At 37.5% G+C, this 24,703-nt stretch overlaps 1 protein-coding gene across 4 annotated transcripts in view; it reads right to left on the reverse strand.

The window, feature by feature from the left end:
• LOC131426144 (uncharacterized protein DDB_G0284459-like) overlaps positions 1 to 24,703 on the reverse strand; it is a 99,617-nt gene that overhangs the window by 29,598 nt on the left and 45,316 nt on the right. For all 4 annotated transcript variants that reach the window (XM_058588604.1, XM_058588605.1, XM_058588603.1 and 1 more), the window contains one exon: positions 7,739 to 8,246. The gene's annotated coding sequence lies outside the window, so the exon portion shown is untranslated. The remainder of the gene's footprint in view (positions 1 to 7,738; positions 8,247 to 24,703) is intronic.

Consider the following 24,703-nt stretch of genomic DNA (forward strand, 5'->3'; position numbering starts at 1 on the left):
TTGCGGATTGAAGAATTTTCCATCAACGGATTGTGATGAAATCGAAAGCAATATCTTTGTTTCTACTCTAAGAAGGAATACCGCGGTTTTGTTACAATAGAACTTATAATTTAACTAAAATTGCGACCAATTTCAAAGTTTGATGGATGGAAAGTTATTTGGATTTATTTCGTTCTGATAATAATATAATAACAAGTGGAATAATAATTGCAAAGAAGAGAACGTAAGAAAATCGTAGAAAAAACTTACTTTGTTTGACAATGATTTGAAACTTTTTATTTAGGTATTTTCTTTGACTGAAAGTATGAAAGTATAGAAATATTTACTAAATATCTGAAATTAGATTCGTTCGCAAGACTCTTTGATTTTTTGACTCTTTGACTCTGACTTTTTGACTCTTTGATTCTTTGAAACTTTGACTCTTTACCTTTTTGATTTTTTGACTCTTTGACTCTTCGACTCTTCGACTCTTTGACTTTGACCCTTTGACTTTTTGTCTTTTTGACTCTGACTTTTTGACATTTTGACTCTTTAACTTTTGACTTGTTTGACTCTTTTACTCTTTGACTTTTTGACTCTTTAACTTTTTGACTTTTTGACTCTTTGACTGTTTAACTCTTTTACTCTTTGACTTTTTGACTGTTTAACTTTTTGACTCTTTGACTCTTTAACTTTTTGACTCTTTTATTCTTTGACTCTTTGACTTTTTGGCTCTTTGACTCTTTGACTTTTTGTCTTTTTGACTTCTCTTCGACTCTTTGACTCCTCGTTGACTGTTTGTCTTTTTTACTCTTTGACTTTTTGACTCTTTGACTCTTCGACTCTTTGACTCTTTGACTCTTTGACTCTTTGACTCTTTGACTCTTTGACTCTTTGACTCTTTGACTCTTTGACTCTTTGACTCTTTCACTCTTTGACTCTTCGACTCTTTGACTCTTTGGCTTCTCTTTGACTCTTTGACTCTTTGACTTCTCTTTGACTCTTTGATAGTTTGACTCTTTCACTCTTTGATTTATCTTTGACTCTTTAACTAAAACATAAAATAATTCGCGAGATGGTCCACAACCTACATTTGCAAACTTTCATAGGAGCATTTCGCGATCACCGACTGACACTGGCATTATTTCTAAATGCAAAACCAACTAAATCTGAAGTCAAATGGCATATCCAAAGAAATCGAGGCTGTGATAATTTGAACTGACTTTCATTTAAAACATTAGAATGACAGTTGAGGCGTGGGTTGAAAGTTTAACGCATCACTATTTCTCACCGTCTAAAAACTAACGTGAACAAACACAGCACCGGCAGCAACGACATTTTTACCCGAAGAAGTTCCCAAAACTTTCCTCTCGGGTTCCATTCAGCGCCCTAATCTTTTGTTCGACATTTAGTCACACATTGTTGGCAACTAATAACCCGTTAAAACCTAGCGCGAAATCCGGCCCAGGTCGCCCTAAAAAACCTAACACGTAATAGGCCTACCATAATTACAGAGGAGGTTAGGTGCATTTTCTACACGAAGAAGCGTACGTGTCACCCCCGGGGCACCGGGGAAGGGACCAGTGCCACCGCCGCCGCTGAGGGGGTTTTCGGATTTCAAATGAGCGTGCACAGCTTCTCTCGATCTGTCTGTACTGCGCATACGTAGCGCAGAGTATTCACACGAGTCACACTTTCTTTTGTGCAAAAAAATTGGAACTCCGTCGTGAAACGGCTTCTTATCTGACACGTACGTAGTAAGCACTTCGCGCACCCCTCGCAGTAAGCTGAAATGTCAAACGGAAATTGCCACAGATTTCTCACTCATACGCGCAGATAGGTGATTTCATCCATCTAGTCAGCATAGTATTCAAGAAGCGTTTACTTATGATTTTGTTGACTAGATTCACAGAAGTGACTTACGAAACCAAATCTGACATCTGGATGTGAATTGTTTACTTTGACAGTTTCAGGTGTTTTTTTTTCTTCGTTGACAATAGTGTTTCTCTCTGCTGCTATTTTGCTACTGTCAAGATAGGTATGTCAAGCCAAATATGCAAACAACTCTCGCTCTCATCTATTCTTTCAGTTCACCCAAAATAACACCAACGCGCACCGATGAAGACGTTCAGAAAAATCGCAGGCATTTTGCAGACCTTTTCTTCTTCCGTTTACCTTCCGTTATCACCACCATAGTTGGGTACAATAGAGAACGGTTCCATTCGAACAGTGCAGCCAACGCTATTGTTGTCGGCACAAGTGCTGCTCCCACCTCCCACCTTCGCAGTTGAAGTTTTTTTTCCATTCAAAGTGGGCGCCACCTGCTGCTTCAAACTTTTGGCTAGGTTTCTGTACGTTTTTGATGGGCTAGTCAAGGTGGTAGGTGCAGAGCGAGGGGTCCATTGTCATGAAATTCCGTTGAATGCAGCGTTGAATGGCACCTACCGAAAGGGAAAGGGACTCTGTGGAAACCTCAGAACGGCGAGAAGTGTAATTTTGTGTGAAGTATGTTAATTGTTTAATGAAGGGGTGAAATTGAAACAGTTTCATTCAATCTAAGGCATTTTGCGACGGAGCCATATTCGGTGCGTTTTCTTTGCGAAACACTGGTAGCAGATTTTGACATTAGCTAAAGGCTGAATGTGAAGTGTGCCATTTTGCCGTGCTGTGGAGCACTGCTAAACAGTTCCTCGAACGACAGAGAGGTGTGGTGATTGTGCGGTTGTAGACATCTATGGCAATTGAAGGGTTATCGTCGAGCACTGGTCTCACGGTTGTATTTAATTAGGCATATAGGTTTTAAAGTGAATAGAGAGGTCCATCGAAGAAGAATGCAAATATTCCCACAAGAAGGGTTAATGCAAAAATTGCCACTGATCGAATTCGCGAAACAAATAATATTGATGAAACTTTAAAATCAAAACTAATTACCCAACTAACCGAAAGTTGTGATAAAAGGGACAAATTCAGAACTGAATTTTCTTTCTTTATTTTCAGCTGTCAAAAATAACCACGTGTTCTCTTAAGCAGCGAGAAAGTTCACGTAGAACTTTATCTGTACTTTTAAGATGCCAAAAGATCCACGCAGACTCAGTGCAGCGCAGAGCTGCGAGAAAATTCACGCAGAATTTGATTTTATACTTCCAGCTGTCAAAAATTACCACGTGTTGAGAGAAAAAAATCAGAATCACAGTAGGTCTAGCTTTATCACAGATAGGAAATTTTCATTTAAAAATTTTAATAATACAAATAAGACGAAATAAATTGAACCGAGAAATTTCTTTGAATCGTCAAAGAACATTGGTCCTTCTCATTCCGGCAGTCCCGGCCACGGAAGAGATCTGAAACTGAACTAAATTGACAAGCAGCTAGAAAGTTCACTCGGAACTTATTCTGTATTTCTAGTTCTCGGTTAATTTTTCAAAAGGGCGTATAAGCAAGTGACAGTGACTCTTTAATCACTCTCTCTTTCGATTATTGTGATGTGATTAAAAAGATTTTCTTTGATATCATTATTCTGTTTGAAAGTCGAAAGTTTCGGGTATCATTTCATGCAAAGAGTTGAGTGATAAACGTGGAAACCGCTTGGTAATTGATAGAAGAGAAAGTAAACAAAGAGAAACTGTCACTTGCTTATACGCCCTTTTGAAAAATTAACCGAGAGTTGTCAAAAATTATTACGTGTTCTCTTAAAAAAACCGAGAAATTTAACGCGAAACTTGTTCTGTACTTCCATCTGTCAAAAATTACAACGTCTTTTCTTAAGCAGAGAAGAAATTCACGCGAAACTTATTCTGGACTTCTAGCTGTCAAATATTACCACATGTTCACCGTTTTCGTTTTTGAACCTACACGCGGGCGACTCTGACTCCGAGTAAAACGAACACGTGGTACGCGCCCTAAACAACAACTCATAAAAAAAGAAAAAATAAACAAACTCGCATGGATGCGTAGGGCGACCCGAGAAAATTTTCAGAGCGAAACTACGCGATTGGAGTCCGATCTAGAGCGACACCAGGTTGCTAAAACAAACATATTAAAAGTTGTTTGGGCGGCTCTGGGTCAGCTCTCGGGCTGCTCTGATCAATAAACGAAAACGGTATTAGGCAACAAGAAATTTAACGCGGAACTTGTTCTGTACTTTCAATTTCTTGGAAGTTCCGTGTGTATTTTTAGGCAGCAAGAAAGTGGATGTTTTCAGTAATTGAGAAACTTTCGGTTCCAGGGATCTACTTGAAAAACTAACTTTCATATAAAATAAAAACCCTTTGAATTTAGTTTTAAACCGAAATAAAAACGGATGGGTAATGTAAGAGCCATTACCGAACGGGTTGGTTTTCCTCACACTTTCCAATATCGATAATGGTTCTGATAAGTTGAAAATTACTTATATCGTTTTCGCTTGATGCCAAACCCAACCCAGTTTTCACTCTAAAAGCTGTTAAACTATTTGCTTGAAGCTAGTATCGAACCTAGTGTCAACGTTGTTGAACTGAACTCAGTTTCGAACCTGGTTTTTATTTCATGTTTGCTCAAACCCCCGTTGCTAAGTGCAAACCCAACACAGTTTCGTGAAAAATGTTTGTTTGATGAAACTACCCTGGGTCAGTTTCAGTTTTCTCAAGCGAAAACGACATTACGGTTAGTAAATTGTACACATATCACAGTTCAGCCGCAAACTACTGCAGATATTCATGAAATGATCGGAATAATCTTTGAGAGTAGATTGTCACTCGACCGATTTGACAACACTTCGTTTGTTAATTTAAATTGTTTTTCCACGAATTGCTCAATTCCGTGAGAAAATATCCGCTCTGGAAAGCATCCAAAGCCTTCACTTTTACCGGATGTTGAGAATGCGTTGCACGAAAACGGTACTGTTTCGCAACCAGGAACGCTTCACTTGGACTTTCGAACAAGCCCAGTTCATACTTTTCTCCGCCGCACAGCTCAGGCATTCATTCCATATGAGCTGTTGTGCAAAGCAAAGGTCACGAGCTAGTAGAATGGTAGAATGCTGCTTGTCTTTTGCGAACGATGCCTAAACGTTTCGAAGTTGAACTGAATTCCTTTTCTGACAAGTTTAGCTCTGATTTCTCGCAGGCATGAAGTAGAGTTATTCCCAAATATGTATTTGGGCTTTTGCTGTTTGTCATGTTTTTTTGGATATCGCTCTTGTTTTCTAATGTTTCGGAAAGTTATTGACATTTTTTTTACTTATTTACGAGACTTTGGTTAAAAATAACCGGCACATAACGATTTGATTTATTTCACCTTCGCCTTCGATTTACCAGCGCAAATTGAGCTGCTATAGCCCCATGGTTTGCAATGACGAATCGAATAAAAAAATAAAATGCTAAATAGCTACAACCTGTCAATGTCAGGTCAATTCGAATTGCTTTTCATTGATGAGTCAAAGACGAAACGTAAAAGGAAAAAATGAATTTTGCCATTTTACTCGTTAGTCATTTCACCGAAAGAGTCATTTAGCCAAGAGTCATTCCGCCGAATTTATTATTTATCTTATTCATCTCAAATAACATAAGAATAGCTAAGTTAAAAAAAAAACAAATCCGGGTTCTTTATATCATGGATGATGTGACAAAGCCAGATAACCAAAGCCAAGGTTGACTGAATTGATTGCCAAGCCATCGTCGGTAGAGGCGACCTCTCGCAAACACACCTACAATCGCTTCGTTTGCCCGGTCAACTCTATGTCAGGGTTCTTTGCTTGTTTAGGTCTTAACGACCGCCAGCGAGGTCGGACAGCATATGGATAAAAACGACCAGGAAAAGCCTTGCCTGCGCTCAGTTATTGAAAACAGTATCGCATAAATTTGTCTGGTTGTAACACAGAAGCAATTCAATAGAGTACTTTTTCCTTAAAAAATATCAGAAGGAAATTTTTAACACCTTGGTTGGCCTTATCAGCTAAACATAAACTGTTAACGCACCGATGAGATGAAGGCGAAACATAACAATTGATAATAGTTATATATACTTCGCACAAAACCGGTACTCTTGCGGGACCAAAACCCATAACTATAAGGAAATGATTTTGTACATTTTTTTATATAAATTGGTCTATAATCACTTTATAAAGAGTGATTTTTTAAGAGGTATAGGATTTGATATCCATGCCCCACAAGAAATAGTCCAAATGCGTCAAATCACACGATCTAGGCAGCCAATCGACGGGCCCAAAACGTGAGATAAACTGTTCACCGGAGGCGACTCTCAATTTGGTCATTGTTTCGCGTGCCGTGTGGAATGTGGCACCGTCTTGTTGAAACCACATGTCAGGCACGTCTAATACTTCTATTTTAGGCAAAAAAATCGTCAATCATCACACGGTAGCGCTCGCCATTCACAGTAACGTTTCGTCCATCGTCGCCTTTGAAGAAGTACAGCCCGGTGATGCTAACGGCCCATAATCACGGCCTGAATACAATTTTTCGATAAAAAAGTGGGTCTTGCTTCAACTTTAACAACGCACATTCACCGAATGTTAGTTGTTGTAACTCGATTCATGCATTAATTTATAGACCAAACTGAACAAGTTTGACAATAATACAAGACACGATTCACGTTTTATCTGTCAAAAACAGTGTTGCCAAAAAGATACCAGCAAAAAAAATCACTCTTTATTACTGTGCGATGTAAGATTAGCAATGTAAGATTAGCACTCTCGGATATTTTCAAATAATCGAGAAATTCTTCAATAGTCGAGTATAATTTTCAAAATGATCGATAACATTTGAATCGATCATCCGAGGTTTTAATTGATTACTTGATTTTTTATCGATTTGATTTTTTTCGAATTATTCCATTAGATTAGTAATCGAACATTAGTTTCAAACTTCAGTTGACTTTCACGGTTATTCTTCAATTACTTGATTGATCGATCGACATTTGACACCCCTTTGTGGGATCCATATTTGAGAAATTTGTTTGGTCATCATTTAACAGGATCTAAATATTTTAATTGCTTTGAGAATGTTTCTGAGGCTTTCGCAACTTTTTTGCATACACACTTAGAAAAAATCGTGTTAATTTACGTCTTTATAGATGCACATAACAGGAGCTTCGTGATTCACCTCAATTTACAATTCAAAGCAGGTGAAGATAAGTCTTTTCATTACCTTCAGAGCTAATTTAGCTGAAGTTTACTTCGATATAGACACAAAAAGTATGTTTGCACGTGTGTCAACGCCTAAAAAATCATGGCATGCTTAAATTTATGTCAAGTGAAAAAGTGTAGTTACGGTCGGAACTGGGTTAGTTTCAGTTTCAAGCGAAAATGACATTATGTAATAGTTGGAATCATTCTTCATCCTGTAATACCGAAAACGTTTTTGAATTTTCTGAAAATCCCCAGATAACAGATTACCAGGCTCCCGTATGAATTGGATGTCAAATTTTGAATCAGAAACTTGGCGAACACTTGCAGATGTCGCTTCGATCACTCCTATTTTGGGAACTGCATTCCTGTGTCACGTCAAATTTTTGTTTTGGATAATACCGCAAGATAAGAGAATAAAAGTTGAGTTTTACACGTTACCATGGGTTCGACTGCAAATATACTTACAATTACCGTTACATGCTAATTTCAATAGATGGAGGGTATCAAATTTGGATTTTTAATGCCAAATCAGTCGACCGAACAGCATACAAAAAAAACACTTCGAATCATGACCAAATATCGCTTCGGTTCGGCAGAAAATCGGTTCGTAACAACCTATATCATATGGAAACTTACCGTTACCATGCCAACAGGAGCAACGGCAGCAGCAGTAACACCATCACCATCGCCGCTTCTTCCGGAACTCGGTTGGCACCTTCTCCACGATCTTCGTACGGAACACCTTTATACCGCCCGAATGCTGCAATCCATATCATCAGTTCTGGTCCATATATATTCGATTCACACTGATGGGTCAGACGAATTCCGGCTACAAGATTGCCTTGTGTGATTCTATTTCCCACTTCTTGAGCCCACTAATAAAAACATACACACACTCATACAACAGCACATAAGCGTTTTCTTCATTCCGTTGTTGGGATAAAGAGCACTGAGTTTTGGCCTAAAAACCGCACTGCACTTCGGATGTGGTTGTACTTCAGGCGAATCAACAAAAAAAATCTATCATAAATCACACAACACCGCACCACACAACCGCAAACGTCAAGTTGGGGTCAAAAACACTCGTCCAGAGCGCACGTTGCTCACGAACCCCAGACCACGGAACGAAGCCACAGATTGATCCCTGGAAGCAAAGAAAAGAAATAAAATTAATCAATTATTGAGTAATGACGCGAATTTGAGTGTGAAAAGAGGAGGCGAGGATGAATTTGTAATTCAAAACTAGATGAAAATCCTATGCATATTGGAACAAAACCAGCAGCTGTTTAGCGCCGTCGAACGAAGCAAAGGTGTTTGACTTTTGCGGCTACGTCGGCGCGGTCGCATCTTCGCCGGCCGTGGTGAATAATAAATCGAAACTAACCACACGCAACCAGTGGGGCACCTCGGCGTTCCAACTGTCAGACTGATGGGTACACCGGACTGCTTAGATTAGGTGTAGGCAATGTTATGGGTAAATATCAATAAACACCTTTGCTTTTGACTGACTAAAAGTAATTCAGTTAGGTTTTGGTGGGAGAGGTGATAGTTGGAGACGATGCCGTTGTTGGGCTGTAGCTGCCTGCATGAAAGTATGCTTATGTTTTGAAATTCACATGTTTTATGCTCTATTTGGCAGGGTAATGAGCATGTTAATGTGATGTGATTAAAACTATTGCTAAGACACCGTTTTTTTCTTCTCTGTTTGTCGATTTATTTTACATACCGAATGGAATGCTTCAATAAGCTTAATTGCAACAGAATTTCTAAGATGCATAACACCGTCTTAATTTGGATTTTAATGCAAAGAAAAATGATAATTCCGTGAATGTTCAACATCAATGACATAACGGATGTTCCCAAGGCACATCTGACAAGCGACGAACAGTGAGATGATTACGCCTACGCTTTTCGTTTTTTTTTCTTGAAACAAAGCAGAAAAATGTCACAACCAAAACATAATCTTATTGTGGCTGTAGCTGTGACTAAATGCATCTTTATTATGACGATTAATGACAATGGGGTTTGACAGCACCGTGTCGAGCTGATTGCACTCGTTTTGATTAGCATTGTTCGGAGTGCGACGTTCGGCGAGTAGAGCCCTGCCAGTTGACAAAGTAAACAAGCAGTGAAGTAAGCGCGGTCGGCGGTCAAAGTTGACAGCTTAGGAAGAACGTCTGTTGGAAATGAATTGCTGATAATTTGTTTTATAACAGTTTATAGGATTTTTTCATCTGCTTTCAAGTTGCCGTTTTCCTCTGAGACACGATTAATTCAGGTTGCCCAAAAAAAAGAGAAAACAATAGACGGCTGACAAGCGATAAGCAATTTTTGTTGTTGATAAAGATACAATCATCCAGAAAGTCATCATCAGTTAAATATAGTTTACACAAACTGAATTCTCACGTACAGATAAGAGAAAAACTTTAATTAATTCACATGTTATGACAGACGATTATTATTTGTTTTGGAAATGTACAACGTAAGCAGTACTACTAATATTAATTTCCAATCTAAGCCAGCGTTACCTTGAATCATTAAAATCATCAGTTCATCAAATGGTTCCAAAAATAATCGTCACGAAGGAAAACGATCGTCAAGTCAATATTGGTGGAACGTAATTTACCGGTACTGGTAGAGTTAAAATTGAGCTAAATCATTAATTCGAATTAGGCGGCTTGTTTGAAATTGTCTGGAACCTAATTACCACCGGAGTTGAGTGTATTTCTTTTTTCGTTTTTCGTTTATGATGTTAAAAGTTTGTTTTTTTACGCAATCTGTGTCATATCAGGTTTATCACTAGTATCAATATTACCTTCATTACACGCTACCAAAAAATTACTTGCCGATCAAAAATACAAAATACAAATATACTGTTGGCCAGAATTTGCATTTATTTTTTTTGTATATGACGAAATTATATCAGTAACTGAAATGTATGCAATTATATTTATACATATTGTTAGCTTAAGTGCACACCAAATTTGTATTCAAATTTTACTTGCATGAAATTATTTTTATAGCATGAGATTTCGCTTGGGAATGCGTTATGAAGCGATAAAAATATTTTACTAATAAAACGTGTTCCTGCAATAAAAATTGAAAACTGATCTTGAGCATTCAAAAGTTTTCCAATTTTTTCCAACTCTAAGAAGGGCGAATCTTACAAAAGTAAACAAATAGAGTTTCTCTCTCCTACGAATAAACACTTCGAAATCCTTCAATGCTACCTAAAAATTCGAATTCTACAAAAGTATCAATCTCAGTAATACAAAGAAACTCTCATTCCTTTCATTTATGTAAGTTTCGTCGTCCGTGTTCCATGCCTACAAACAAGGCGATACTTCACTAGCTTGAAAGGAAGGGTGAAACTTTCGTTATTTGAGATGGTTTCCGAACATTTTAATACTGGAAATAGTAAATGAGACGTTAAAATTACCCGCAGATTTGTTTTAGTCGCTGAAACCACACGGAAAAGCCAGCGATCGCAAAACAACTGAAATATTAGTTGTTTTTCTGAATTTGATTGGTTAAAAATTTGGTGCAACTAAACGATTGTTGTTTTAACTAAACTGTCATTTTTGATTTATCGTGCTGGCAGTTTATCAATGACACCCAGCAAAGACATGCACCACAAACGAGTAACGAAACATTACAGTTAAGCAATGACATACACCCTAAGCGGAAAATGAAACGTTTCAATGAGGTGTCACTCGTGCAACTGAGCAATGACACAATCCCAGCAAAGTTACCTGTATGCATGAAAGCATAAAATATCTCAGTTATTTTAACCAATTATTCAGTTATTTCAACTAAAACCGTCTATCGCAATAAATATTTTTTTCTGCTAGTCTTATCGAGGGCAGCTCATCATTCATTGCTTGAACATCGAAATGTTGCCTTGTTTTTAGCTTTATCACTAAACTCACAGATGATTTAGAAATGCAACGAAAGTTTAAAATTTTCAAGAATTCACCAGCAATATGTTCACAGGGCCATTAAGAAATTTTTCCTCCACTTGCAGAATGGCTCGCTGGAAGAGCGTTTTAGATTCTCTCAGGTGAAATTTAAACATTTAAACTGTTCTATTCGGTACATGAAAAACTTGGTTTACAATTAAATTGAAACGGCCACTACGTAACTGACATAAATGACATAAAGATAGGTTAGTTAAATCAACAACATTTTAGTTAAAACAACCAGGGCGAGAAACAACAATTGCAAAATTGTAATTTGGTGATCTGTGGGTTCTCCGTGCAGCCAATTTCACGAACGACACGCGAGGGCGTAACTTCACGATTTACACAGGGAGCATAGTAGTAAACAAATCGAAAAAGGGTGAACCCCTTTTTATGTTGATTTATTCAGTGGATATAGAGGAAAATTGTAAAAAATTGCATACCTTTTAAAGATAAACCAACAGTTCATCGATTTATCAAAAATTAATCTTATAGGAATAAATAGGAACTGCAACCAGAGTCCATTCATCGATGTTTCTCTCCATTTGCTGTCAATGTTAGATTCGCCCTTCTTTGAAAACCAGATGGTTTGATCAAAGCAAGCCTGTCAGAGCATGCAAACGTTTTGTATCACTTCTCGTGACATATGCTGCCTGGTAAGACTGAAACATCAGGTATAATTTTGCTTATATTTATAGAACCGAGGGCTTTCGCAGTTTCAGTTTTGCTTTGAATGACCAATCATAGCGATTCTTACCTACTGATATGTCGCCTACTCCTTCAAAACCATCGTCTCCGTTAGGGAAATTCAGTAAACGAGCATAGTGTTTAGATGTTTAGAAGACTACTTGTTAGTTGATGATCAACAAATTTCATTTCGGAAATATTAGCTTTCGGTTTCTAGTTCTGCAAATACCGTAAATAGTGGTCCGGAACTTTTTTTTCATTTTCTCAGGGAAGGCTGATTCGATTTTCACAAACTTATTATAAAATGAAGGATCTTAAAGCTCTTTAAACTGCTGTTAAAATAAACAGGACAATTTCAATAAATATACATATTTCCTTGAATATATTTGAGTGACATGAAAAATTCGTTTTTCCCGTGGTTGCCGTTGAAGACAGTTACAATCGATTTAGCTATGAAAATGTAATGCAGAATTTCCACTATAAGGTTTGACACGTCACAGTCGTACAATTATGTTGCCAAAAAGAAACCGTGCTACAAATAAATCAAGCCATACTATGCTGATGAGTACTGTATTCAGTTTTTTCTATTACTCAAGAGCGATTGGATTGAACATTCTGTCTAATTTTGATTCCAAGCGCCGTATGGACATAGCGGAAAAAACAACTGGTCAAGTACCGCACCGAAATACCAATTTAATGTGTGACCTTGCATCGTAAGTAACGTTAACAACAATACACATTCGTCGATCCGAAGTTGTCGAACAGTTCAAATTGCTTTTGCTGTTTCACCTCAACGCCGTATATGCCGAGAATTCTAAACCAACCGATTTTTTTTGGAGGCATGATACAGCTGACCACAAAGCCCTTTTTTGGTGTAAAATGGTTGGTAAAATCGATTCCATGTATTTAGAAGGACCGCACGAAACGCTATCATGTTCATTTTACCCCAAGTTCCCTTTTTATACTGCATTGTATTCAAGCTTAACTATATAACATGAAACCGAAGAACTTGCAGAAGAGCGAATAGAGTGTTTCCTATGTAAAAAAGTCTAACAAATCGATTGCATGTAGTTTTATTGACAGCAGAAAACTCGTTGCACCGTTTTACTCAATTTCTTTTCTAGTTATAATATTCAGTTGAAATATGATCTACAATCCAAAAGCAGATCCAATGCGATCTATCAGTATTGGTTCATAATACGTGCAAAACATCTGTGATCTAATTAAACACAATGGGAATGACAGTACTAGTCTGTTTAACCCGTTTTACCCTAATTTATATCAAAAGTCGTATTTCTGGTTAAGCTTTCTCTCGCATACCGAAAGCAGGCTGATTGCGGTTGATGAAAATCGATTGATATTACAAAGAAAGACCTGAAAATAGGATTACAAATGAATTCAATGAACGCACGAATCTTGTTATACCGTTTTACCCCAATTTATCCTTTAACTGAGTCTTAAGATTTTGTTTTTTGGGGGTGTCCAAAAGGCGAAAAGGCACCTCATCCACTATATTGACAATGTAAAACGAATTCTGACAGGCTCGTGCGCAGAAATCATTAAAAGGGGGGGGGGGAGGGCTAAAATAATGTCAGTTTATAAATTGATAAAAAATTGAACTTTTTTGTTCAAATGAAGGCATTCTATTTTATTAAAGTTTTCAGTTACAATTCGTCAATAGAATTATTCAGCGTGGTACTGATAAAAACTCTTCAAGAACTCTTTGGGTGTCCACCTCGATATCGCGATGAATATGGAGTGAGGCTAAACCATTTAGCCGCTCTTCAGCCATTGTCGACCTGAGGTGAGTTTTGAGACGACGCAATGTTGAAAAAGACCGTTCATTCGTCGCCGTTGTTACCGGCAAAACTGCCAGAACGCGAAGCATTTGGTGGACATTTGGAAACGCGTCTTCATTACAAATATCAAGTGCTTCAAGTGAATTTCTGACGTTCCCCTGCATGTGAGTATTGGGCTTTACTCTAGAGAAAAGATGCGCGTTATTGAGAGCGGTGGTAGTCGGTACTTCGGGCACGCACTATACAAGTAATTTCCAGTAACACTTGGCAGAAAGTGGGAAAGGCGTCAAAATTAGGAAAAGAAAGTTGCGTCATCCAAAATATTGAAACTGTAAAAAAAATTCTGAAAACGTAGTATGAATTGTCAAGTTATTTGCACTTTAATATAATAAGTACTCCATTGTTCATGAAACTTAATGTAAAAAAAAATTCTTCATGGGGGGGGGATGGGGTTTAAAACCCCCAAAACCCCCTCTGCGCACGGGCCTGCTCCACATTGAATTTATTTGTAATCCAATTTTCAGGTCTTTCTTCGTAATATCAATTGATTTTCATCAACCGCAATCAGCCTGCTTTCGGTATGCGAAAGAAAGTTTAACCAGAAATACGACTTATGAAATAAATTGGGGTAAAACGGGTTAAACAGGCTAGTACTGTCATTCTCATTGTGTTTAATTGGATCACAGATGTTTTGCACGTGATATGAACCAATATTGGTAGGTCATATTGGATCTGCTTCGGGATTGTAAATCTGAATTAAACATACAATTATGTTTGTCGGAAAATTGGGGTAAAACGATGTAGCACGAAGCATGCGATCTTGAACACTAAATTATTATTTGAGGTTATATGCGAAACATAGAACTGTCTTGTTTAACCAAAATTGGTCCAAACACCGATCAGTAGAACTTTTTTTTCTGTAAATTCACGGAAGAAAATGCCTGGGGGTAAAACAGAATACAGTTGTTTGCGGTCAATCTTATTAAAAACAATCCATTTATCTAACTTATGAGCATGTCAGGAATACCGTCCGATTGGTGGAATTGAATTTTTTCCTGAGTTTCACAATTAGTTTTCAAACTAATATCAGCAAAAAGAAGAATTGGAGCAAAACGGGCATGATAATACATTTTTCGGATCTTCTAACTATCATAAATCGATTCTACAGAAAAATTTGCCTAAGAAATACTAATTTTGAAAATATTTGCTCATGTTTTTATAAAATTATTGAGCAAAGTCGCGTGTTTGATCGTTTTTTCCCCACTGTGCAATGGAGCAGACCATAGCCCTAGGGGTCAACGAAAAAATCATCTTCGACTAACGTTCAAGTGGGACTAATTTTTGACTATACTTCGAATGTCTGTTCATAGTTCATAGTGCTCTTTATTTTGTTACATCTCCTTTCAAGTCACCCAGGGAATAGACTGAGTGTCCCAAGTAGCAATTCGCAACTAGTTCTGATACGACAAAGCCCAAACTATGTTGAAACAAGAGCACGAATATGTTTTTTATGTTAAACTGGTTAAAACATGGTGACAGCAATGTTTCATCATAACATAACTAGTTACGAAATAGTTATTTAGGTTTCCAATCATAACATCTTCGTGTCATATTGAATTAAATATAATTTATAAGCTATTGTTACTTAATCCAAACATATCTTTAATCACAACTATGCTTCTAGCTACTAGTTGAAAATAAGTTTATTTGACTTCAATAGTAGCAACCCGTAACTAGTTTTGATACCACTTAACCCAACTGTGTTGCAACAAGAGCACGAACATGTTTTTATGTTATACTGGTTAAAACAAGGTGACAGCAGTGTTTCTTTATAACGTAAACATTGAACTAACTATCGTTTGTAAGTTATCGTTACTTGATTCTAACATATCTTTAATCACAGCTATGCTTTTAGCTACTAGTTGAAAAAAGGTTTATTTTCCGTTGCGAAACCATTATAAATACGTAAGCGTATATGTAAATCGTTACTGTGAATTGATGTAGTAATAACTTAGATATTACAAGATTATAACATATAATTTCTTCATTGATTCAGATAGTTATCGGTAGGTTTTCCCAACGTTATGATAACGAAAATGCAAACAAAACAACCTTTGTTGGCTTGAATATGGCGAACACAATATGGAGTCTCAAGAAGTGTATGAAACATAAATAAAACCAGGATATTACTTGTTTCAAAACTACTTTTTGCCGAAAATAGTGAAAGGCAGAATAGTCATTTTTGTTTTATGCACTGTCATAAACACGAAAAAATAATATAGGGATTGAACATCGATTGTGATAATATTATAATTCTCATGATATATGAATTTAAAATGATGAGAAATCACTCTACTTGGAATAATTTTGAGCATTCTGACCATAGGGTTATTTTGTTGTTTATTTTTTATATCTTTATAAACAGATTTTGATTGAAGGCGCATAAAAAACAGTTAAGTAAAATTGAATTCCGCTCGACAGTTTTTGGATCGTTGTGAAATTTGTACCTTGTATCAAGTTTGTGATTTAAAGTACTCTTCTGCTTTTTTATTGATGATAGAAAAGTATTCTGGATTTATTCAATGTTTATAATGTCGATGGTGACTAAGTTTCAACTAGTTTACTTGAGAACAAGTTATTTTCAAGTTATGAAAAGATAAGTTATTTCAGTATGGCATTACAACGTAACGACAACATATTTTTAGCCGATTTAACAACTAGTAGAAACTGCGCTTTTTGAGTCATGCAAGTGGTTAGATGTTAGTAACAATCACTCAAATATCTGGTTGCAAACTAGTCACAAACACGCTAGCGTAACAAAAATTGTTACTAGGGGTATTCCCTTAGGATCTATGAAAAAGATGTAAAACCGCACTTCTAGAATATTTTCCCTGTTATTTCGAGCCCGAGGCATTTCTGGACATCGCAAGTGTTGTAATACCTGTAGCGAAACTAAAATTAGCTTCGTCCATTGAACATGCCACTTTGCCTGCCATAAACAGCCATTTCGGTGCCGTCGTGGTCGAAAGAGTGAAAACTAAACAAGCCTTGCCGGATCGAAGGTCACCCGTAGGTGGTGTGTATCTCATCGGGGAGATTTATGGACCCCCCTGTCATGTGCCCACCCCCACAGAAGTGCAGCTCCAGACCGCAGAAGCGCAAACAATGCAGCATATTTTCCCCTTTTATTGCCTGTTCGCTCAAGATAACAGGTAGTACACCGCGAAATCGAAAGTAATTTGTTGGTAAAGACCTCTCCTCCCCCCCGCTGAACCTCTGGCAGTTTGCTGCCGCCCCACGATGGGTGGTTTTGCCTGCATGGACAGATGAATGATTCCGGGGGCCCGCCGGTACTGTACTGAACCGTTGGCGGCCCGATGAGGTTTAATGGTAAAAATTTGATGAATGACCAAATTGGTCGCCAAGGGGGGCCGGCTGAGCGGATGGGGAGCGGGAAGTGGGGATTACTCATACGTCTCGCCACCGGCGTTTAAAGTGAAAGTGAAGAGAAGTTTGTCCTCCTCGTTTTGGCGACCGGTCCATTGGTTGGCGAAATTAAGAAAGATTGCCGCAGTAATAGCTGTCGATAAATCCTGACGATTGTGTCGGACTCGACAGCGGTCATTGGCGATCGTTGTCTTTGGCCGTGCGTGTCTGATGAGGATGATGACGCTTGTTGTTTTAAATGCGGTCGAATCGATCGGCAACCGTGTACCGTCAGATGTTTATGCAAGCCTGCACGTAAGGTACGGTGCTTGTATGCAAAGTGTAAGCGCATTTCCGCGAAGAAATTTGCATAGGTTTAGCACCTCGGTTCGGGTAGGCGGCTCGTTTCAGCCATTGTGACGGATGAGTAAAAGTAGTTTTCCTAAGATGTGACTGACCCCCTCGTCGTTCTGTTGTCTAACTACTTTCGGAAATGGTGGAAATAACTGCCATCCAAAAGGCTAATAAATCAAGCTGTACCGCAGCAGCATCCACCCGTTTCATCCTTTCGAATGGAGTATCGTTTAACTGTTCAGGTTTAAATAACCCTCAATGACACTTTTATGCATTTTACGACTTATTGTTATTTGATTTTCGTATGTCACAAAAGGTTTAAATTCTACTTGTGTGCCTCTTTTGTATAGATCTAGCAAACGGGGAAAGAGTTCTTAAAGGTTACGCATCATTAGCAAAGGTTGGTTAAAAAGTTCAAGTAACGATGGCAAATATGGATTTTGATTGGCCTGACATAGTATATCTGGAATCGAGTTTCTCCATTCAGTTACCCCATTCGAGATACGGACTTTGTAGTACACCCTAGCCTTCATCAACTAAAGCGGGGGTTCGTAATTAAAGTTTACGTTATTCGGAATTTACTTCGCCAAAAGTTTATATTATTTGGGAATTAATTCGTGTAAAATTTTACTCGTCGTGCTTTGAAAAAGGTTGTGCTAGAAAATTGACCGTAGAAGCAATTACAGGTTGGCAACGAATGTTATAGAAGATTTTTTTTACAAGTGTTGAACCAGGCCCGGTTCTTTCACCGTAGTTGTGAGGGCAGATTATGCTCCTTCAAAGGTCAGTTTGAAGTTGTTCGACGAAAATTGAAACTTTTCTAGCACTGGACGGAAAACCCGCAGATCACAAAATTACAATATTGCAATTGTTGTTTCACGCCCTGGTTGTTTCAACTAAACTGTTATTGCTTTAACTAACTTATCTGTTGATTTTGTCATAACCATTCAGATAACCAAAGAACGAAGAACGAAGACAGCAAAACGCAGAACAACAAATTTCATCAGAATCGTTTCATATTGAATATTTTCAATGGCAAATGAATGTCATTTATGTTAGTTAAGTAGTGGCCATTTCATGTAGGTGAAGGTATGCAGAAGTATCTTAGAACAAGTTTTCCATGCATTAAATAGATGTTCCTACGGTCTAATTTCTATTTATAATGCTTTTTCAGACAATTCATGTCAATGTAATTTGAAACGCTTAACGCTTAAAAATTTGCTGGTAAAGTGAAGTGGTACTATTTGTATTTTCTTGAAAGTGCATCTTTAGCATTCCCGATCAGATGCACATAATACAATCATAACACAAGTATGTCAACAGTTGATATGCATAACAATTTGTGTTGTTTTGAGATATTTAACAAATGAGAACAGTTGAAAGTTAAAACTTATGGTAACTATATAATAACAAAATCAGTTATGATGTTTTATTTTCATTTGCAAGACTTATTATAAAGTTCATTGATTGAAAAAATGAGTTCTTCCGTTAATTTATATCGAAATATAATGATGAGAATTTCAAAAAACTAAAAGAAAAAATCAGATCACTAAATAAGTTATTCATTTAATAGAAAAAAATCATTCAACAATTTTGGATTGAAACTATGCTTAAAGTTAGCTGTGATATAGTTTTTCTTTGTTAAATTTGCTATCTAATTTATTACAACTTTTGTTATAAATTTCTGTTTTCGGCCTCCTGTAGTTATATCAAATTCAACAATAATTGTGATACAAACGTTTCAAAATCTCTTACGATTTTGTTCCCGATAGAGTCTTTTTTGTTATGATTTTTGTTATTTTAACAGCTTACACGCCAAAAATATTTCAAAATTTGTTGCAAAATATTTCTGAAATAAATTACTTCAGTTGTTATAATTCTGTTATTACCATCTGATCGGGTTAGGCTTATCAGCAACATTCTTGAAAATGGAATCAAAAAAGCTCTTCCATAGAGCCATTCTGCGAATGGAGGAAAAATTTATTAATGCACTGTGAGCATTTTTCTGGCCAATTTTAGTCTTTTGTTGCATTTCTATATCATTTGTGAGTTAAGTGATAATGCTATAAGCAGCTACTTAGGCAAAATTTCAAGTGGTGAACGATTAGCTGCCCTCCAAAGAGACTAGCAGTAAAAATATCTATTGGAATAGGCGTCTGAAGTTCAAATAACTGAATAATTTGTTGAAACAACTGAGACATTTTTTGCTTTCATGCATACAGGTAACTTTGCTGGGATTGTGTCATTGCTCAGTTGCACGGGTGACACCTCATTTTCCGCTTAGAGTGTATGTCATGCCAGCACGATAAATGAAAAAAGACAGTTTAGTTAAAACAACAATCAATAAGTTGATTTTAACCAATCAAATTCAGAAAAACAACTAATATTTTAGCTGTTTTGCGATCGTTGGCTTTTCCGTGTGAGTAAATGTTAATCTGAATTTGACAAATACCGTCTTCAATCGAAAGTGAATAAATCTTTACTAATTATATAGTAGTTGCACTTTTAGCGAAAGTGAGTGGAATTGTATTCACTTTAGAGTAGACTTGAACGAGCGTGTAAGTGCCGGAAGACAATGCTTGCAGTCAGGCGCGTACGCAGAATTTTTTTTCGGAGGGGGCTCAGAATATAATGATTCATTTCCATTAACATGGAAATATGTATATAATTACTTGAATTTTTTTGAATAAAGTTGTTTGTTGAAAATGATTCATTTTGTAATTGACGAATTTCGCACTAAATCATATTCGCAGTTGGCAGAATTGTCTCAGATTTGGACATGTAGACTTTGTCCTAAAATGTCACATTGCATATTTAGTTCTTCCAAAATTGATCTAGACTGTCTTTTAAAAAAGGCTAAACTTTTTTAACCATATTATTTTCAAAAGGTTGACGAAAAAGGACAAAGCCTTTGAAAAAGTATTATACTAGTGATTTTCACAAATCAGTCAAGTTTTCCAATGAAAATACTAAAAAACTTCCATATTAAATTGACTGTCTTTTTATCGGAAACTAGACTAAACTGAAAGTCATTCTCATCCAAGAATTCAATTTGAGAGGAGATTTCACAGAATACTGGTTGCCCGATATTTGCAAAAAGTTTCAGTAATTGATTCTGAATAAAAATGGCATTTGAAGACCTCTCAGTAGGATCTAAGAAGGTAAATTGAGTCATCTTCGAAAAAGGTTACTGACATTATTTTCATTTTTTTGCTGCATATCACCCTGTAATTCCGGAACTGGAATGATAAGAAAGGCAAAAATACATTTTTCTTTCCACTCACTGTCTTACCGGAGATGGCTGGGTCGATTTCAACAAGGTTAGGCCTCATTGGCAAGCTTTTATTGGTCAAGTTCGATGAGATAACTGTAATGGTATAAGTGACGTAAACGACAAAACGCTCTTTTATCGTCATTTTTGCTCCGATGGCTGAACTGATGGCTCGTTTGAGAGATACTATTGATTCGTGGATCATGTTCGAAGATCAGATGGCTGTCACTTTCGATCCCGGATATATAATGGTATAAGTGACTAAAGCGACAAAATCCGTTTTTTATCTCGCCGCTCAATTTTCTCTTAAATGGCAGAACTGTTTTTATCAAGCTTAGACTAGTTTGAAAACTACTACTGGTTCAAAAAACATGTTTGAAGTTCAAATGGCTGTCACTTCCGTTTTCGGTGATATAATGATATAAGTGACGTAAACGACAAAACTCATTACCGCTAAATTTTCTCGGATATGGTTGAACCGATTTCAATTATTTTGGGCACGATCGTGACTAAAATTGGGCTGTAGATCAAGTTTGAAAATCATATAGCTGACTCTTATATTCCGAAGATATAATCGATTAAGTGACGTAACTGACAAATCAAACCCAATGGGATATTACTGATATATTCGATTTGAGGAGTGTCGCCGAAAATGTGACGTAAATGACAAGCATACTTTTGCGAACTACCAGAATCAATCTGAATAAATTGGAGAAAGAAATTATCCTAATAAAAACCTGTTTGAATCCACCTAGTGGTGTAATATCAATCATAATATCATATGTAATACTGTGGTAGTTTTCAAAATATGTTTTGTCGAATCTTGTTAGAATAACCAGAATCGGCCATCTACTGATAATGACTACCGATTGAAAGACAGTTTTTTATGTTTTTTTGTTTCGTCCCTTAAAGTGACGGTATAAAATTTTTAACACACTTTACCCTATAATTCCGGAAACGGAAATCGGATCCAAATGAAATTAAAAAGTTTTGTAAAAGACCAAATGAATGGTCTCATTTGAATCTAAGTTTGTAAAAATCGGTCACACTATCTCTGCGAAAAGTTAGCACACATATTTTAATTTTTGGCACATTTCACCCCATAACTCCGGAACCGGAAGTCGGATCCAAACATTATTCAGTAATTTTTTATGGACCCACAAGACCTTTCATTTAAATCTAAGTTTGTGAAAATCCGTTAAGCAAACTCCGAGAAAAGTTAGTGCTAAAAAAATACGTTTCATACACACATACACATACAGACATTTTGCGTATTCGACAAACTGAGTCGAGTGGTATATGACATCTCGGTTCAAAAGTTGGTTTTCACGGTGATTGCAAAACCTTTCTATATGAGAAAGACAAAAGAGGCGAAATTTCTTTTCATGAGACTGTTTCGATGATAAGAGAAAGGCATTATCACACCACTAGATGGATTAAAACTAGGGTTTTCTTGAATTCCAAGTTGTTTAGTTGTCCCGATTGAAAGTGGTTTATGACTGTATTGAACGAAGAGCGAAAGTGTACTAGGGAGTAATTCTTGATACTGTGACCAGAGTGAACTTTTACAATTGCATATTGGGTCAATTCAATTAGAACGAAATTAGAAGAGCAGAAAACGACACGAAAAACATGAGAAAAGAATCATAATTGTTCACTACTAACAGGTAACAGGAACCGACGTCATTTATAACAAAATGTAACTTTTTGTCAAAGCTTTAAGCTCTAAAATCAATGAAAATATATCTCAGTGTTCTGCTTTTTATGGTTTATAGAGATAAAATGGCAAAATTAATACAGATCCAGTCTGAGAATTATATGTCTAAGCTGTGTCTAAGCATTTTAGCAGTTAAAATTAGCAACTACTCATGAAATAATGAACTATTCGTCAGTCACCCAAAAACAAAATTATCAAAAGCACTTTTCGTTACAAAACATTTGTGACCTTGTTGACTAAAACTGTTTTAGTTCGCCGTGAGGCGGATTCCCATAAATAATTTGGCAGTAAAACAAATCAGTTTCGCACTCCGTTGGGCTACGCAGCATTGTTCCGACCGCGGGGCTTTCCCGAAATTTGGATTTGGATCAGTTGCTTTTTTGGCTAATGACATCGTCTACCGGGGGTTGGCTCGGCGGCACCAGCCGGGAGCCAGATTTGCACGCTTTACCTCGACGACGACGACGCAAATACACCGAGGTAGAAAAACACCTGCCGCCGTAGCCGCCGCCATCACCATCTTGGCACTCCAGTTTGACAGTTATCTTTTTGTTCAGAAACTTGAAATTTTGCGTCTTGCAACCGTAGCAACGAACCCCGTGAGGCAAATGTTATCACTTTTCGAATTGACTGTGCTGGTGGCGGTGCATTTCGACGAGGGGTCGGTGGAAGCTAAACAGTTTCATTCGGTAAAACGCCGAACAACATCGAAATCGGGGATGGAAGTTGCTTGCTTGCTGCGGGACGGCTGTTCACGGGAATCGGAAGAACCGAAAGCGCAAAAGAGACGTTTAAAATAAATTCAGTGCGCGAAAAATTTGAAATGTGCATTTATTGGGATCTGTCATGGTGAAGGCGGCTGAAGCAGCGACGCTATCGTCACGGATGTGAAGCGTCTTTGGCAATTTTATGTTTCAGTGCACAGTAAAAAAAACGAGAGAAGAAATACCGACACTTATTGCATACTTTGTGTATGTGTGTGATTTGAAGAAAAAATAAAACCTGGCGAACTGTAACTGGGAACTGCAACACTGCAACTGCCTGCATCGGCACTGCGGTGGAGACACGTACAAGAAGCATATGGTAGGTATAATTTTAACGGAAAATCGCAACCCCAGCTAAAGCAAAGTCCGCTTATGTTTTGCTTGGGTCATTCAATCCAGTGGTGGTGAGTGGTTCCGTGGTTTTATGGTTCCGCAGTTGATTGAACTCTCCCGGTTCCATCATCGTCATCATCACATCAGGAATGAAGAATGTCAACGCCGGCATAGCGGAAGAAAGTCACGGTTCGGTCACGGCAGCTGAACGGCCAGAAGAACCTCGATGAGTCAGATGCGGCTTAAAATGCAATAAACACTCAATGAGCATGCCGCCGGGTAACGGTAGAATGCTTTCCGGTATACCAGAGTGGTAATGAAAATAACACAGAAATCGAGTTCTCGATGGCAATAAAAAAAACGGTGCAATATTGGAATTGATTATTGCTTCTAGCGCCCCTCTCCTAACCTTTAGTGTGTATGTGTGTTAAGAGTATTGAGCTGTCGTTCACGGAGCCGGGTCGTGACAGACTGGGAAACTTGTAGATCAGTATGCCATGATAAACTGTGAATAACAAATCGACATAGATGAGCAAAAATGCGAAATCCTTGTTCAGTTGGCGGCGTTTGTTTACCTACAGCGTTAAGTCCGTTCAAGCTAGATAGACGTGAACTAATGATAATTGGTTGTTTTTCATGGTCTAGTACTGCACTGCTATAGGAAGATGTCAGTTTTATTGCGTTTCTTTCGCGTGATAAGCCGCTTGGAAAGTTTCGTGTTTCCGCCTGTTTTCCTTTATTTGTGTTTTTCAAGCTCATCTGTACTGCCTGTATGGAATTTAGATCTTTACAATATTGACATTTATTTTCGTTGAAATTTTATTTGGTTATTCATTTCAGACGGACCTCATCAATCGAAAAAAAACCTTTGTATCCACCTAGTGGTGTAACAATGCCTTTCTCTAGTTATTCCGTCGTCGTCATATTTGGCAACATTCCAGGAGGCGAACGTATCAGCAATAATACATTTCTGCTTACAACACCTTTACGATTATAACACTTTGGCTGAAAAGTCCCGGGCCTAACCAAGAGAACACGGGTTTTCTGGTTCAAAATTGACTTTGTTCATCAACGTAATTGTAATTGTAGAACGATTTATCTTTTGCCTCGAAATAGACCTCAGTTTCGGGGCTTTGGGAATTTTGCTGCGCTTGGACGCTTTCGGGCGCTTCGGACGATGTTCACCAGTTGTTGTTCACTCAGATGACGATCGTTTTGGTTCCGGAGTAAAGTGATGAATCCATGTGTCATCCATTGTCACGTACCGATGCAAAAATTCCGGTTTGTTACA

The sequence above is a fragment of the Malaya genurostris genome, chromosome 1, assembly GCF_030247185.1.
Source record: "Malaya genurostris strain Urasoe2022 chromosome 1, Malgen_1.1, whole genome shotgun sequence".
Classification (NCBI taxonomy): Eukaryota; Metazoa; Arthropoda; class Insecta; order Diptera; family Culicidae; genus Malaya; species Malaya genurostris.